Source organism: Balaenoptera borealis (genome assembly GCF_965194805.1).
Source record: "Balaenoptera borealis genome assembly, chromosome: 11".
In the NCBI taxonomy this organism is placed as follows: Eukaryota; Metazoa; Chordata; class Mammalia; order Artiodactyla; family Balaenopteridae; genus Balaenoptera; species Balaenoptera borealis.
In genome coordinates, this window is record NC_138868.1 from 76,782,779 (window position 1) to 76,797,400 (window position 14,622).

Below are 14,622 nucleotides of genomic sequence, written 5' to 3' on the forward strand. Positions count from 1 at the left end.
ATATTTTACTAAGCATAATACTGTCTTGATCCATCCACAATGTTGCAAATGGCATAATTTCATTCGTTTTTGTGGCTGAGTAGTGTTCCACTGTGTGTGTGTGTGTGTATAATGTAGTGTGTGTGTGTGTATATATATACACACATATATACACACATATATATACATATACATATATATACCACATTTTTTTAATACATTCATCTGTTGACAGGCACTGCCTTCTTCCATGCCTTGGCTATTGTAAATATTGTTGCTTTGAACATTGGGGTGTATGTGTCTTTTCAAATTAGTGTTTTTGTTTCCTTCAGATAATCAGAAGTGGAATTGCTGCATCATATGGTAGTTTTATTTTTAGTTTTTTGAGGAACTTCCATGCTGTTTTCCATAATGGCTGCACTAATTTATATTCCCACCAACAGTGTAGGAGGGTTCCCATTTCTTCACATCCTTGCTGACATTTATTTGTAGACATTTTGATGATAGCCATTCTGATAGGTGTGAGGTGATATCACGTTGTTTTTTGTTTGTTTGTTTGTTTTTTATTTATTTTCTGGCTGCATTGGGTCTTTGTTGCTGCGCACAGGCTTTCTTTAGTTTCAGCGAGAGGGGGCTACTCTTCGTTGCAGTGCACAGGCTTCTCATTGCAGTGGCTTTTCTTGTTGCAGGACACGGGCTCTAGGTGCGTGGGCTTCAGTAGTTGCAGCACACAGGCTCAGTGTAGTCGCAGCACGCGGGCCCTAGAGCATGTGGTCTTCAGTAGTTGTGGTGCGTGGGCTATAGGGTGTGCGAACTTCAGTAGTTGCGGCACGTGGGCTCAGTATTTATGGCACACAGGCTTAATTGCTCCACGGCATGTGGGATCTTCCCAGACCAGGGATCGAACCCATGTCCTCTACATTGGCAGGTAGATTCTTAACCACTGTGCCACCAGGGAAGCCCAAGAACTCTACATTGGCAGGTAGATTCTTAACCACTGTGCCACCAGGGAAGTCCCTCACTTTGTTGTTTTGATTTGCATTTCTCTTGATTAGTTATGTTGAGCATCTTTTCATGTGCCTGTTTGCAACCTGTGCATCTTCTTCGGAAAATGTCTATTTAGGTGTTCTGGTATTCTGTCTTTTTTTTAAAAAGGTTTTTTTTTCATATTGAGTTGTATGAGCTGTTTATATATTTTGGATATCAACCTCTATCAGTCAAATCATTTGCAAATATTTTCTCGCATTGAGTAGGTTGTTTTTTCCTTTTGTTGATTGTTTCCTTTGATGTTCTAAAGCTTTTTAGTTTAATTAGGTCTCATTTGTTAATTTTAGAGTTTATTTCTTTCATCTTAGGAGACATATCCAGAAAAATATTGCTATGACTTATGCCAGAGAGTGTTCTGCCTATATTTTCTTCTAGGAATTTTATGGTTTCCGGTCTTATATTTAGGTATTTAATTTAGGTATTTATATTTAGGTATTTAATCCATTTTTAGTTTATTTTTGTGTATGTTGTGAGGAAATATTCTAATATCATTCTTTTACATGCAGTTGTTCAATTTTCTCAGCACCACTTATTGAAGAGGCTATCTTTTCTCCATTGTATATTCTTGCCTCCTTTTTATGGATTAATTGACCATAGGTGTGTGGGTTTATTTCTAGGCTCTCTATTCTGTTCCATTGACCTATATGTATGTTCTTGTGCCAGTGCCATGCTTTTTTATATCTGTAGCTTAGTAGTATCATCTGAAGTCAGGGGGGCATGGTATATCCAACTTTGTTCTTTTTGCTCAAGATTGCTTTGGCAATTTGGTGACTTTTGTTGCTCTATGTAAATTTTAGAATTATTTATTCTAGTTTGTGAAAAATGTCATGCGTATTTTGATAGGGATTGCATTAAATCTGTAGATTATTTTGGGTAGTATGGTCATTTTGACAATATTAATTCTTGCAGTCCATGAACACATGATATTTTTCCATTTATTTGTATCACCTTCAAATTGCTCTATCAGTGATTTATAGTTTTCAGAGTATAGCTCTTTTACCCCCCTAGTTAATTCCTAGGTGTTTTATTCTTTTTGATGCAATTTTAAATGGGATTGTTTTCTTGCTTTCTCTTTCTGATAGTTTATTATTAGTATAGAGAAAAGCAACAGATTTCTGTTTATTAATCTTGGATCCTGCAACTTTGCTGAATTCACTTATTAGTTCTAATAGTTTGGAGGTGGAGACTTTAGGGTTTTCTGTATAAAATATGTCATCTGCAAAGAGTGACAGTTTCACATCTTCCCTTCCAGTATAGATTCCTTTTATTTTTTTTTTTTCTTGTCTGATTACTGTGGCTAGTACTTCCAATTCTACATTAAATAGAAGTGGCAATAATGAACATCCTTGTCTTGTTCCTGAATTTGGAGGGAAGGCTTTCAACTTTTCAGTGTTGCATATAACGTTAACTATTGGTTTGTCATAAATGGCCTTTGTTATGTTGAGATATGTTCCCTCTATAACAACTTTAATGAGAGCTTTCATCATGAATGAGTGTTGAATTTTGTCAGATGCTTTTTTGCTTCTGTTGAGAAGGTCGTGTGATTTTTTCTTCTTGCTTTTGTTAATGTGGTGTGTCACATTGTTTGATTTGCAGATATTGATCCATCCTGGCATCCCTGGAATAAATCCCACTTGATCATGGTGTAGGATCCTTTTCATGTATTGTTGGATTTGGTTTGCTATTTTGTTGAGAATTTTTGCATCTATATTCATCAGAGCTATTGGCATGTAGTTTTCTTTTTTTGTAGTATCTGTCTGGTTTTGCTAATGGTGGCCTAGTACAATGAATTTAGGTGTTCCATCTTCTTCAGCTTTGTGGAATAGTTTGAAAATATATGCATTAGCTCTTCTTTATATGTTTTGTAGAATTCCCCTGTGAAGCCAACTGGTCCTCAACTTTTGTTTTTTGGGAATTTTTGTTTTTATTACAAATTCAATTTCAGTACTAGGGATTGATCTGTTCAGACTGTTGATTTCTTCCTGATTCAGTCTTGGTAGGTTGTATGTTTCTAGAAATTTGTCCATTTCTTCTAGGTTGTCCAAGTTGTTGGCATATAACTGTTCATAGTATTATCTTATGATTTTTTGTATCTTTGTGGTATTGGTTGTTATTTCTCTCTTTCACTTCTTATTTTGTTTATTTGGGTCCTCTCTCTTTTCTTTTTGATGAGCCTCCCTAATGGTTTATCAGTTTTGTTTATCTTTTCAAGCAACCAGCTCTTGATTTCATTGATCTTCTCTATTGTTTTTGTTTGTTTCTTTGTTTGTTTGTTTTTGTCTCTATTTTTTATTTCCTCTCTGATCTTTATTATTTTCTTTCTTCTGCTGACTTTGGGCTTTGTTTATTCTCATTTTTGTAATTCCTTTAAATGGAATGTTTGGTTGTTTATTTGACATTTTTCTTATTTCTTGAGAAGGGCTTATATTGCTATAAACTTCCCTCTTAGAACTGTTTTTGCTACATCTCGTAGATTTTGGAACATTGTGTTTCTATGTTCATTTGACTTGAGTTATTTTCTGATTTTCTCTTTGATTTCTTCATTGATACTTTGTTGTTGTTGTTGTTGTTTTTAGTAACATGTTTATTCTCCATGTGTTTGTGCTTTTCTCATTTTTCTTTCTTTAATTGATTTCTGGTTTCATACAGTTATGGTCAGAAATAATGCTTGATATAAATTCTGTTTTCTTAAATTTATTGAGACTTGTTTTGTGGCCTAACGTGATGTATCCTGGAGAACATTCTATGTGTACTTGAAAAGAGTGTGTGTTCTGCTGTTTTAGGATAGAATGTCCTGTAAATATCTGTTAAGTTCAGCTGGTCTATTGTGTCATTTAAGACCACTCTTGCTTTATTCATTTTCTGTCTGAATGATCTGTCCATTGATGTGAGTTGGATATTAAAGTCCTCTACCATTATTGTATTTTGGTTAATTTTTCCCTTTATGTCAGTTAGTATTTGCTTTATATATTTAGGTGCTCCTATATTGGGTGTATAGATGTTAACAAGTTAATTTTCTCCTTTTGTATTGATCCCTTTATCATTATATAATGGCCTTGTCTTTTGTTATTTGTTTTCAAGTCTATGTTGTATGATATGAGTATTACTACCCTCACCTTCTTGTTTCTGTTCGCATGAAATATCTTTTTCCATCCTTTCACTTTCAGTTTGTGTGTGTCTTTAGCTATGTTGTGAGTCCTTACAAGCAGCATTTAGATGGGTCTTTTTTTAATCCAGTCAGCCACCCTGTATCTTTTGATTGGAGCATTTAGAACATTGACATTTAAAGTAATTATTCATAAGTATGTAATTATTGCCATTTTATTACTTGCTTTCTTGTTGTTGTAGTTCTTCCCTGTTCATTTTTTCTTCCTTTTGTTCATTCCCTTGTGGTTTGATGATTTTCTTTAGTGATATGCTTGTGTTCCTTTCTCTCTAGGTTTTGTGTATCTATTATAGGTTTTTGATTTCTGGTTATCATGGGGTTCATATATATTGACCTATTACTATATCTACGTGTTGTAAACTGGTAGTCATTTAAGTTCAAACACATTCTAAAAGATCTATATCTGTTACCACCATCCCCCATACTTTGTGTTTTTGATGTCATATTTCACATCTCCACATTTATCACTTCACTCTTTATTATAATTATAGTTGATTTTACAATTTTATTCTTTTAATCTTTGTACTAGCTTATTTAAGTGGTTGATCCTCAACCTTTACTATTTATTTGCCTTTATTAATGGGATTTTTCCTTTCTTAAAGATTCTTAGTTCTTTATAAGTAAGAATTTTATAAAGAAAAGCCTTTTCTTTTCCACTTAGAGAAGAACTTTAACATTTCTTTCAAGAGTTTAGTATTGATAAAATCTTTTAGTTTTTGCTTGTGTGAGAAATTCTTTATCTCTTCTTCTCTTCTAAATAGTAATCTTGTTAGGTAGAGTATCCTAGGTTACAGGTTTTTCCCTTTCAGTGCTTTGAACATATTGTGCTACTGCCTTCTGACCTGCAAAGTTTCTGCAGAAAAATCAACTGATAGCCTTATGCAGGTTCCCTTCTATATGTCTTTTTGTCTTTCTCCTACTGCCTTTAGGATTCTCTATCTTTAACTTTTGCCATTTTAATTATGATATGTCGTGGTGTGTGTCTGTTTGGGTTCATCTTGTTTGGACCCTCTGTGCTTCCTGTACCTGGATATCTGTTTTCTCCTTCAGGTTTGGGAAGTTTTCAACCATAATTTCTTCAAATACATTTTGACCTCTTTCTATCTTTATTCTCCTTCTAGGACCCCTATAATGAAAATGGTGGTATGCTTCATGTTATCACAGAGATCTCTTAAACTGTTCTCATTTTTTAAATTTGTTTTTCTGATTGAGTGATTTCCATTATTCTGTCTCCTAGATCACCTGTGCATTCTTATGTATCACATAGTCTGCTATAATTACTTCTAGTGTGTTTTTCATTTTAGGTATTGTATTCTTCAACTCTGACTGGTTATTTTTTATGTTTTCTATTTCCTTGTTAAAATTCTCACTCTGTTCATCTATTGTTTTCCCTAATTCTGTTAGCATCCTTTTAACAAATGCTTTTAATTCTATGTCTGGTAAATTGTTTATTTGTTTCATTATTTGTTTTTCAGGTGTCTTCTCTTGCTTTTTCACTTGAGACCAATTCTTCTGTTTTTTCATTTGCTTAACTTTCTCTGTCTCTATGAAACTAGATAAAACAGTTTCCTATTGTGTTCTTGAAAGGTAGTCCTTATGTGGGAGTGTCTCTATACAGTCTGCATGTGCCCAGTCACTTTGGTGGGAGAGCTGGATTTGACATGAACACAGGTCATGTCTTTCCTCAGCTTGCACTGGCAGCTGTCACCTTGGTAGGAGGTGGGACCGGAGAAGGAGGAGCTAGGGCTGGAGCCAGGTGTGAGCCTGGACTTCATTTTTGTTCACTGGCCTCTACCACCCTATTGGAGATGGGAGTATGTCCCTAGTTGCTGGAGCAGAAGCCCTGGGGGTCAGTTCTGAGCTGGCTCTCTTTCCTTTAAGTGTCAGTTCTCTCCCCTTTTAGCTCCAGTACCCTTTCCCTAAAGGGGAGCAGTTTCTGGAGCAAGATGGGCCCGTGCAGGATCTTGCTGCATGATGTCGTGTGTGCTCTGGCAATTTGGCCATAGAGAGAGTTCAGGGTTGCTTCTGATGCACTGCCTGTGTAACTGCTGTTAATGGCTGCCCCTGCCCTGCTCAGATGCCCCTTCAGGGCAGTTTGCCACTGTGTCTCTCAGCCAAGTTCTTTCCTTGGTCCTGCAGCCCTCCCTCCAATGTGGAGCTGCAAGTTGAAGTATGTGAGGCTGAAGTAATTTCTCAGCTCAGGCTGGGCATGCTAGGGCAGTCACAGGAAATCAGTCAGCCACCTGCACAGCTTCAGTCCACCTTGTCCACCCCACTTAAGAGTAAGCAAGCAGAGGCTTCCCTGGTGGCGCAGTGGTTGAGAATCTGCCTGCTAATGCAGGGGACACGGGTACGAGCCCTGGTCTGGGAGGATCCCACATGCCGCAGAGCGACTAGGCCCGTGCGCCACAACTACTGAGCCTGTGCGTCTGGAGCCTGTGCTCCGCAACAAGAGAGGCCGCGATAGTGAGAGGCCCGTGCACCGCGATGAAGAGTGGCCCCCGCTTGCCACAACTAGAGAAAGCCCTTGCACAAAAATGAAGACCCAACACAGCCAAAAATAAATTAATTAATTAAAAATATATATATATATAAAAACAAAGTAAAATGTTGAGTGGCCTTAGACTTGCCAAATATAAATTTAAAAAAACAAAAAAAAGAGTAAGCAAGCATTCACAAGCTCATCCTGAGTAAGCAAGCATTCACAAGCTCATCCTGAGCTGATGAACCCAAACAGACACACACCAAGACATATCATAATAAAAGAGTCCAGGCTTCCCACAGCCCTTCTGCTGGTCCCACCACCCCTCCAGCCAGCAACGGGTCTCATCTTCCCTGTGTCAGACCTCAGGACTGGGGTAACCAATATGTGGCTTGAACCATTCACTCCTCAGGGAGGGTCTCCATGTAATCTACCTTTATTCTGAGTCACCTCCCTAGGGCACAGGTCTTGACCTGATCACTTCTCTTGCCTTCCTACCTGATTCCATGTGGATCATTCTTCCAAGTCTTGGTTGTACTGGAGTATTTCTACCAGTTTCCAGTTAGTCTGCTGTGAGAATTGTCCCACATGTATATGTATTTTTGTTGTGTTTGTGGGGGAGAGGTGAGTTCCACATCCTCCTACTTCATCATTTTGATTTCCTCCCCAGACATTTTGTTTAATTCTTTAAGTTATATAGACAGAATTGGAATTCTATATTGTGAGATATGTATTAGAAAATGTATAACTAATTATCATAAGTACTTTTGCTTAAAAATGTATTTGTTATTTAATAATTTAGGCCTTCATCATAGTCTGAATACCTATATGTACCTGGTTCTGTTTGTGGACTTGTATTTCATTCAATTGGATGAAACTTCTCAAATTCTCCCAAAAATTGAAGAGGGAGGAACACTCCCAAGGTCATTCTACAAGGCCACCATCACCCTGATACCAAAACCAGACAACGATATCACAAAAAAAGAAAATTACAGGCCAGTCAGTATCACTGATGAACATAGACTCAAAAATCCTCAACAAAATACTAGCAAATAAAAGCCAACAACACATTAAAAGGATCATACACCATGAACAAGTGCAATTTATCCCAGGGATGCAAGGATTCTTCAATATATGCAAATCAATCAATGTGATACACCATATTAACAAATTGAAGAATAAAAACCATATGATCATCTCAAGAGATGCAGAAAAAGCTTTTGACAAAATTCAACACCCATTTATGATAAAAACTCTCCAAAAAGTGAGCATAGAGGTAACCAATGTCAATATAATAAAGGTCATATACAACAAACCCCCAGCAAACATCATAAGTGTTTTCTTAACAATTTTATCTGTTTATTATTCCAGATTTAATGTAGAGTCTTTATCAAGTTTCCCTGTCCTCATTCACACTGGTCCCTCATCCTTTCCGATCCATTTGGAGTTCTCATGAGACTTTTGAGTTTGTAAATAATTGCTGTCTTTAGAATATTTATTATTTTTCCATATAACTGTATTGTTTCTTCTTATTCTAATATTCTCTTATATTCCTAAGACATATTTTAATTTTCTATATAATTTCTATAAGTTTCTGAGCTCATTTTTATATTTTATATTTTTCTTATCATGTCTTTCATTATAATATTTTCTGGCTGGCTATTCCTCACATAGAAAATTATTCTTGTTTACTTGTATATTTCTTTTTTGTAGAGTGGCTCTGTGGATAATAAATTGTAATTTCTAGTGGTGTTTAAATTAATTTTCTTCATTAGGCATTAATACCACCAAAAATATGTATCTACTTCTTTTTAAATTTTTTTTGTCATGTTTCTTTCTTTTCCCCATTGTTATGAGTAGAATTGCTTTATTTTTGTGGAATAGTTCTCAATGTTTATCATTATATAAGTTGATACTATTTTTGCAAGATACAAATCTGTTCAAAATAGAGGCTTCTATTCCTAATTTTTTGAAAGATTTTATTAATTCACTAATTTATTAACTTAATCACTTATTGAATAATACAGAGTGCCTAGTATGTACCAGATATTTTACCAGAATCTTAAAATTAATGTACGACTATAGAGATAATTTAATTTTTAAATTAATGTCTTGTAAAAATCATGGGATCAATCTATATAAGCAAAAATATACTTGATCTTTTTTAAAACTTCCTGTGATTTATCTCATTACTGGCTACTATCTATAGAACAAAGGCCAAGAAAAAGTCAGTAGAAACTGTAAATTGTTACTTTGTTCATGATGCATTTTTCCTAAAGTGGTACATTGTATAAATAATAGCATTCTATGTAGAATAATCATATAAAAGACTGAAAAGTTTTGTTATATAATTTGCAAAATAATTACAATTTTATAAGTTGGAAATAAGGTCCTCTAAAGTAAATTGTGTAGGGAAATTATATAGTAATATGTAACATGGAAAATAGAACGCTGCGTCTTTGGAAAACTGGATAAATCATATTACACATCTGTCTACATGGGATTATGTATATGGAGCTAACAAAGAGGAACAAGTTGTTAAAAACTTCCCTTGATTCCATGTGGAGGCAAAAATCAATCTCCCCCGCAGAACTGTTTGGCTTAATGTCCTGTAATGGGATCAATCAAATGCTTTAGAAAGGTACTGGGTTCGATAAAAAAAAAAAAAAAAAAAAAAAAAAAAGGAACATTTGACTTTGGTTCTCAAATCAGGAGAATTAATTTGCCAGATATAAATTGGAATCTGACTCTACACAATCTCAATTACTAGATTCATTCTTAAACTGTGTCCCAGAAACGTCCACCATTGCTGGGTCTTACACATGAGTTCAGGAACTCTTGAAAGGTTATAATTTAAGAAATCTTTTTTGAAATCAACTTAGTTTGAGAAATTCATTATGGCTTTGTTAAATGAAAATTTTATAACATACAGTTTGGAAACGTTATGATTTTGGAACATTACCTAACTTGGCAAATGAAACAATTTGTGAATAAGAATTATAATTATCTTGGTACTATGCTAATTTTTTTTTTAATTTTTCAGTGTTTTCTGATAAAGAATAGTATGTTTCTTGGAAATGTTATGATTGATTATAAATATATTCTATCTAGATAAAAGTGTATGATCTGTACCTCAAAAAAACTTTATGCAACTTCAAACAAATGTCCTTTAGAATGAGTAAAATGATTAACATAAGAATATGGCAGATAAATTCCTAAATATATAAATCTGTTGATAAGAAAATCATTTATCATTTTCTAATTTTTGTGACTGTAGAAAACTTGGCACATGTAGAAAAGTAATGAGGTAAGTAAAAACTACCTGTAACCCTAACTCCTAGTTATAACTTTTGTTGACTCTATATTTCATTATAGGTTTATGCAGTAATTTATTTCTCTATTCTTCTATACCTCTTCATTTGACTTATTTCCAATTTTTCATTAATAATAAATAACAGCATAAGAAAATTACTGTATAAAAATATTTGGTCATGTAACTGATGAATAAAAATATATAATTTTTAAAATAAAAATACATTTTTCCAGTGAGGTGTGAAACTTCATTAACAAACTAATGGAATTTAAACAGTGTAAAGGTTAGTTCTGATAATATTTTAAGAGGTTAAATTAAATTGAGATTTAATCAGGTTTAATTATTGAATGAAAAAGTGTTAAATTATTTTCTAGTTTCATTGTCTGAGTTTTGAGTGATAATGTTTATGTAAGTTGATTTCATTATGGATCAATGACTTAAAAAGGTTTAGTCCCTAATCCAAGTTAATGGAACATTTTCTGATATAGTCATAATGTCTCCCACATATTAGGTGACCTCCATTTTCCCATATGAATTGCTTTTAAAATTGCTGAGGGATGGAAAATTGGTATGGGAGGGTGATTCTGTAAACCAACTGTGGCTTTTCATATACAGTAGGATACTTGTTCACATCTAATAACCACTCATCTGGAGTAGAAGGAATAAGGAAGCAGGCATTTTCTGATCCTGTAGGCTACTGCTGTCTGTATTCTCCTTGCTCTATCCAAAAGGTATAAGGTTCATCAGCTTGCTGTGCCACATCCAAGCTCCTCTTGGACACATAAGAAAACATTTACCTCCTTTCACAACATATGGGATTCTTTCAGGGCTATCTCAGACCTAACTGCCTACTTAGTAAGCAATGAAACAAGTCTCTTCCTCCTTCCCCTCTTCCTCCTTCTCTTCCTATTCCTCCTTCTCTTCTTCCTCATCCTTCTCCTCCTCCTCCTTGTTCTTTACCGTGTTCATCATGGAAAAAATCTTGGATCTTGCAACTTTTGGGTCCCTAAACCTATCTAAGAAGTTTTATCATTCCTTTGGATTCTAATTCTAAACTCTGAACAAGACAACTTATAATAAATGCATTTTTGTAATGGTTATAGCATACTATTAATGACAAAAATGCAAACTGATTATCCATGTGTGTGGACTCCATGCCAAAAAAAAAAAAAAAATTGCCATGAATTCCTGTGGTCAACTGAATTAATCCCCAATCCTAATCTTACAGTTTCTGAAAAAGAGTTGATTCAAACTATGCTGAAAAAAGTGTACTTTACTTAAGTATTTTATAACTTCTTGTTTACCCCTTAAAGGCATTACGTTGCCTTTTTACAATATCAAGTAAAAATAGTAGAGAAAGAAGGAATTGTTCTTCACCAAGTTTCCATTAGCATCTTTAGAAATTCCTAAAAATATGCCATGCATTTTATCCGTGATTCTCTAAGGGTCTAGAAGCATCAGCATGATCTAGGGACTTGATAGAAATTAAAATTTAAAAATGAGAAACTTTCTAAAATTAGAAATTAAAGTTGTCAGGCACTACCCCAGACCTATTGAAACAGAAATTCTGGGGGCAGGGCCCAGAAACTTGTTTAACAATCCCACCAGATGATTCTGATGCAGCTAATGTTTGAGAATCCATTATGTTATATTACCCTTTCTTTCTCTGTATACGTAATTATGCTTTTCTGTTTTTCTCCTATCTGGACAAAAAGAAAAAAAAATGTAGTAAAAATAGTTTGTTTATGCATCATTATTAAGAGAAGAGGCATTTAATATCAGTTAATTTAACAGAGATAAAATTCTAATTCATTTTATACCACAGCTTAAAATAGATACTTCCATATCTCCATGCCTTCATTTTCTACCACATTTTTGGATTTTTTTTCATTTGTCAGCTTTTATCCTTTCTCTGGCTTATGATCACATTCCTTGAACGTTTGTTCTTCATTTTTCCTAAATTTTGGCAGCACTCAAAGACTGTATATAAGGAGAGGGTTTCTTTGTTATTTGTCCAGACTTATGAGACTCTAACTTAGTGACCTGGCACCATGGATTTCCCACCAGGAAATAAATGTTTGGACAGTCATAAAAGAGGAAACAGCTTGCAATTTCTTAATATCTAAGGATCACTGTCTTAAGTATTATTTATCTTTGCATCCATAACATTATTTTTTTTGATCCTTAAGGATATTTGTTTTACTTTTTTTTAAAAGAAATTCCTTTATTTTTTTATTTTTTATTTATTTACTTATTTATTTTTGGCTGCATTGGGTCTTCGTTTCTGTGCGAGGGCTTTCTCCAGTTGCGGCAAGCAGGGGCCACTCTTCATCGCGGTGCGCGGGCTTCTCACTATCGCGGCCTGTCTTGTTGCGGAGCACAGGCTCCAGACACGCAGGCTCAGTAGCTGTGGCTCACGGGCCCAGCCGCTCCGCGGCATGTGGGATCTTCCCAGACCAGGGCTCGAACCCGTGTCCCCTGCATTGGCAGGCAGATTCTCAACCACTGCGCCACCAGGGAAGTCCTTGGCTTTTTTGATCTACTATTTTTTCTCATTAACTATCATTCTGTAATGATTACTTCTCTGTGCTTATGCATGTGTGACACACATGCCCACACACACAAATTTACTATTTTTAAAGTGATAAGATAACCAAATAACTAAATTTGTTATCATTTTATACAGCAAAAATAAACTCTCAGTGGGGTCTGGAGTGACTGAACCATAAATAAATTAACTGAGGTTTAATGCATGTCCACTCTGTCATATTCTTTAGTGGAACAGTTTCACTGAGACAGTGTTTTTTTTTTGTTTTGTTTTGCTTTTTAAGATTGTTTGATATGGACTATTTTTAAAGTCATTATTGAATATGTTACAATATTGCTTCTGTTTTATGTTTTGGTTCTTTGACGCGAGGCATGTGAGATCTTAGCTCCCCAACCAAGGATTGAACCTGCACCCCCTGCATTGGAAGGCGATGTCTTAACCACTGGACCACCAGGGAGGTCCCAAGAGACAGTGTTTTGAAAGGTGTTGCTAAACTTGCTTTGCTAACTTGACACTGGTGTCCTAATGCAAGAACCAGGTAGTATTGAAAAATGCAAGGAAGTGTGCAATGATACCTAGATAGGCACTTTGAATTGTAACATAGTAGAGGCACAGTAAACATTTAATATTTGTTGAATAAATAAATGAAAGAATAAAACTTTATGAAAACAAGATGCTTTGTGAACTGATGGTACTGAACCCATCTAATGAGAACTACCTGAAGTTTATTACATTTAAGCATAAAACCACATACCATTAAGAATAATAATCATTAAAATTATGACATTGATCCTCTGTTCTGCCACACTGGGTAGATAACAACAAAATAATACAAAACATAAAACAAAATCCTTGACTAGTGTGACTAAGGGGATAACTTCTGTTTGGGTCTAGATTTCTTTTCTGATAGCATCTGGCCTTGAAACCAAACAAAGATTATGTCAGTGTAAGAATTTTATATTTTTCACTACTGAAAAACAAACTGTGCATTACAAAAATTATAAATGTGAAATTTATAACTTAAAATGGTCTTAAATTAGTAATTACTCTCAATCTTTCCTGCAACAAGTCAGTGTATAAATACAAACAATTCCAGATTTAATGGATATTTTTATGGCTCATATATCTTTTTTAATCATAACCTATCAGTAGTGGAATTCTTTTTTTTTCAAGCCTTTATTTTTATTTTAAGATCAATCTCCATCCTTACTAATGTAAGGGTATCAGGGTATCTTTGTGCATGTACTTTTAGCAATTTATTTCCTTGGATTGTGTGCTCCCTCCAGTATATTCTACAAATCCCAGCCAATATTTACAGATTTGCCAACAAAAGATTTGGTGTTCTCTATTCTGACTACTCCTTCCTTTTATTGTGTTTTTTCCTTTGATACTATTGTCCGAATGCTTTGATAATGAAAACTGTGTTTTTCCCTCTTGGGAGAGAAGAGTGACAATGATTAGGGAATAATCTGAAAATTACTTCTTCTCTATGTTGAAATGCAGGCACTAAAATCAGTAAATTTTAACATAAAATAGAAAGGGAGTTGTTCTGATTAACCTTTTCATACCCAATGAGATACAGGCCACGGAGTTATATAATTACACTTGTTTGTGTGTGTGTTTACCTAAATAGAGAGAGAGTTGTTTTAAATTGGCCTTTCAGCTTAAAAAAAAAAATCTTTTCCACTTTTCCCTGTGTTCTTAATCACTCTTTCACAGCATTTGGTCCTTTTATAAACTCAGTGAAAAGGAATCTATGATTAAGTTTAGGTAACACTGCTTATTTTGTCTTGTCTTGAAGGATTACAATTCACAATCACATAATAAAAGCTACAAGAAAGTCTGCAGTAAATATATTTAAAAGCTGTATTCTACAGTTTTTCAAGAACTTTTCATTATTTTTGTTTTATTTATTGGAATACTTTTCAAATTCTCCAAATTTAGTGTACTAGATAGTTGAATCAAAAAAAAAAAAAAAAGGAAACACACACACATAAACACACACATATTATAATTTCTCTGTCATTCAAATCAGAGAACTCCAAAAAACTGTATTTTGTTAGGTAACAAGGTGATAACACCTCATT

The 14,622-nt window shown here is 34.5% G+C and overlaps 1 protein-coding gene and 1 long non-coding RNA gene across 2 annotated transcripts in view; one reads left to right on the plus strand and one right to left on the minus strand.

Annotated features, from left to right (window-relative positions):
- The window catches only part of LOC309604979, a 1,175,000-nt gene extending 1,162,480 nt beyond the window's left edge, over nt 1-12,520 (minus strand). The window contains exon 1 of the long non-coding RNA XR_014231195.1: nt 12,313-12,520. This is a non-coding gene — a long non-coding RNA (uncharacterized lncRNA). The remainder of the gene's footprint in view (nt 1-12,312) is intronic.
- The window catches only part of CNTN5 (contactin 5), a 1,371,764-nt gene that overhangs the window by 200,395 nt on the left and 1,156,747 nt on the right, over nt 1-14,622 (plus strand). The window lies entirely within an intron of this gene.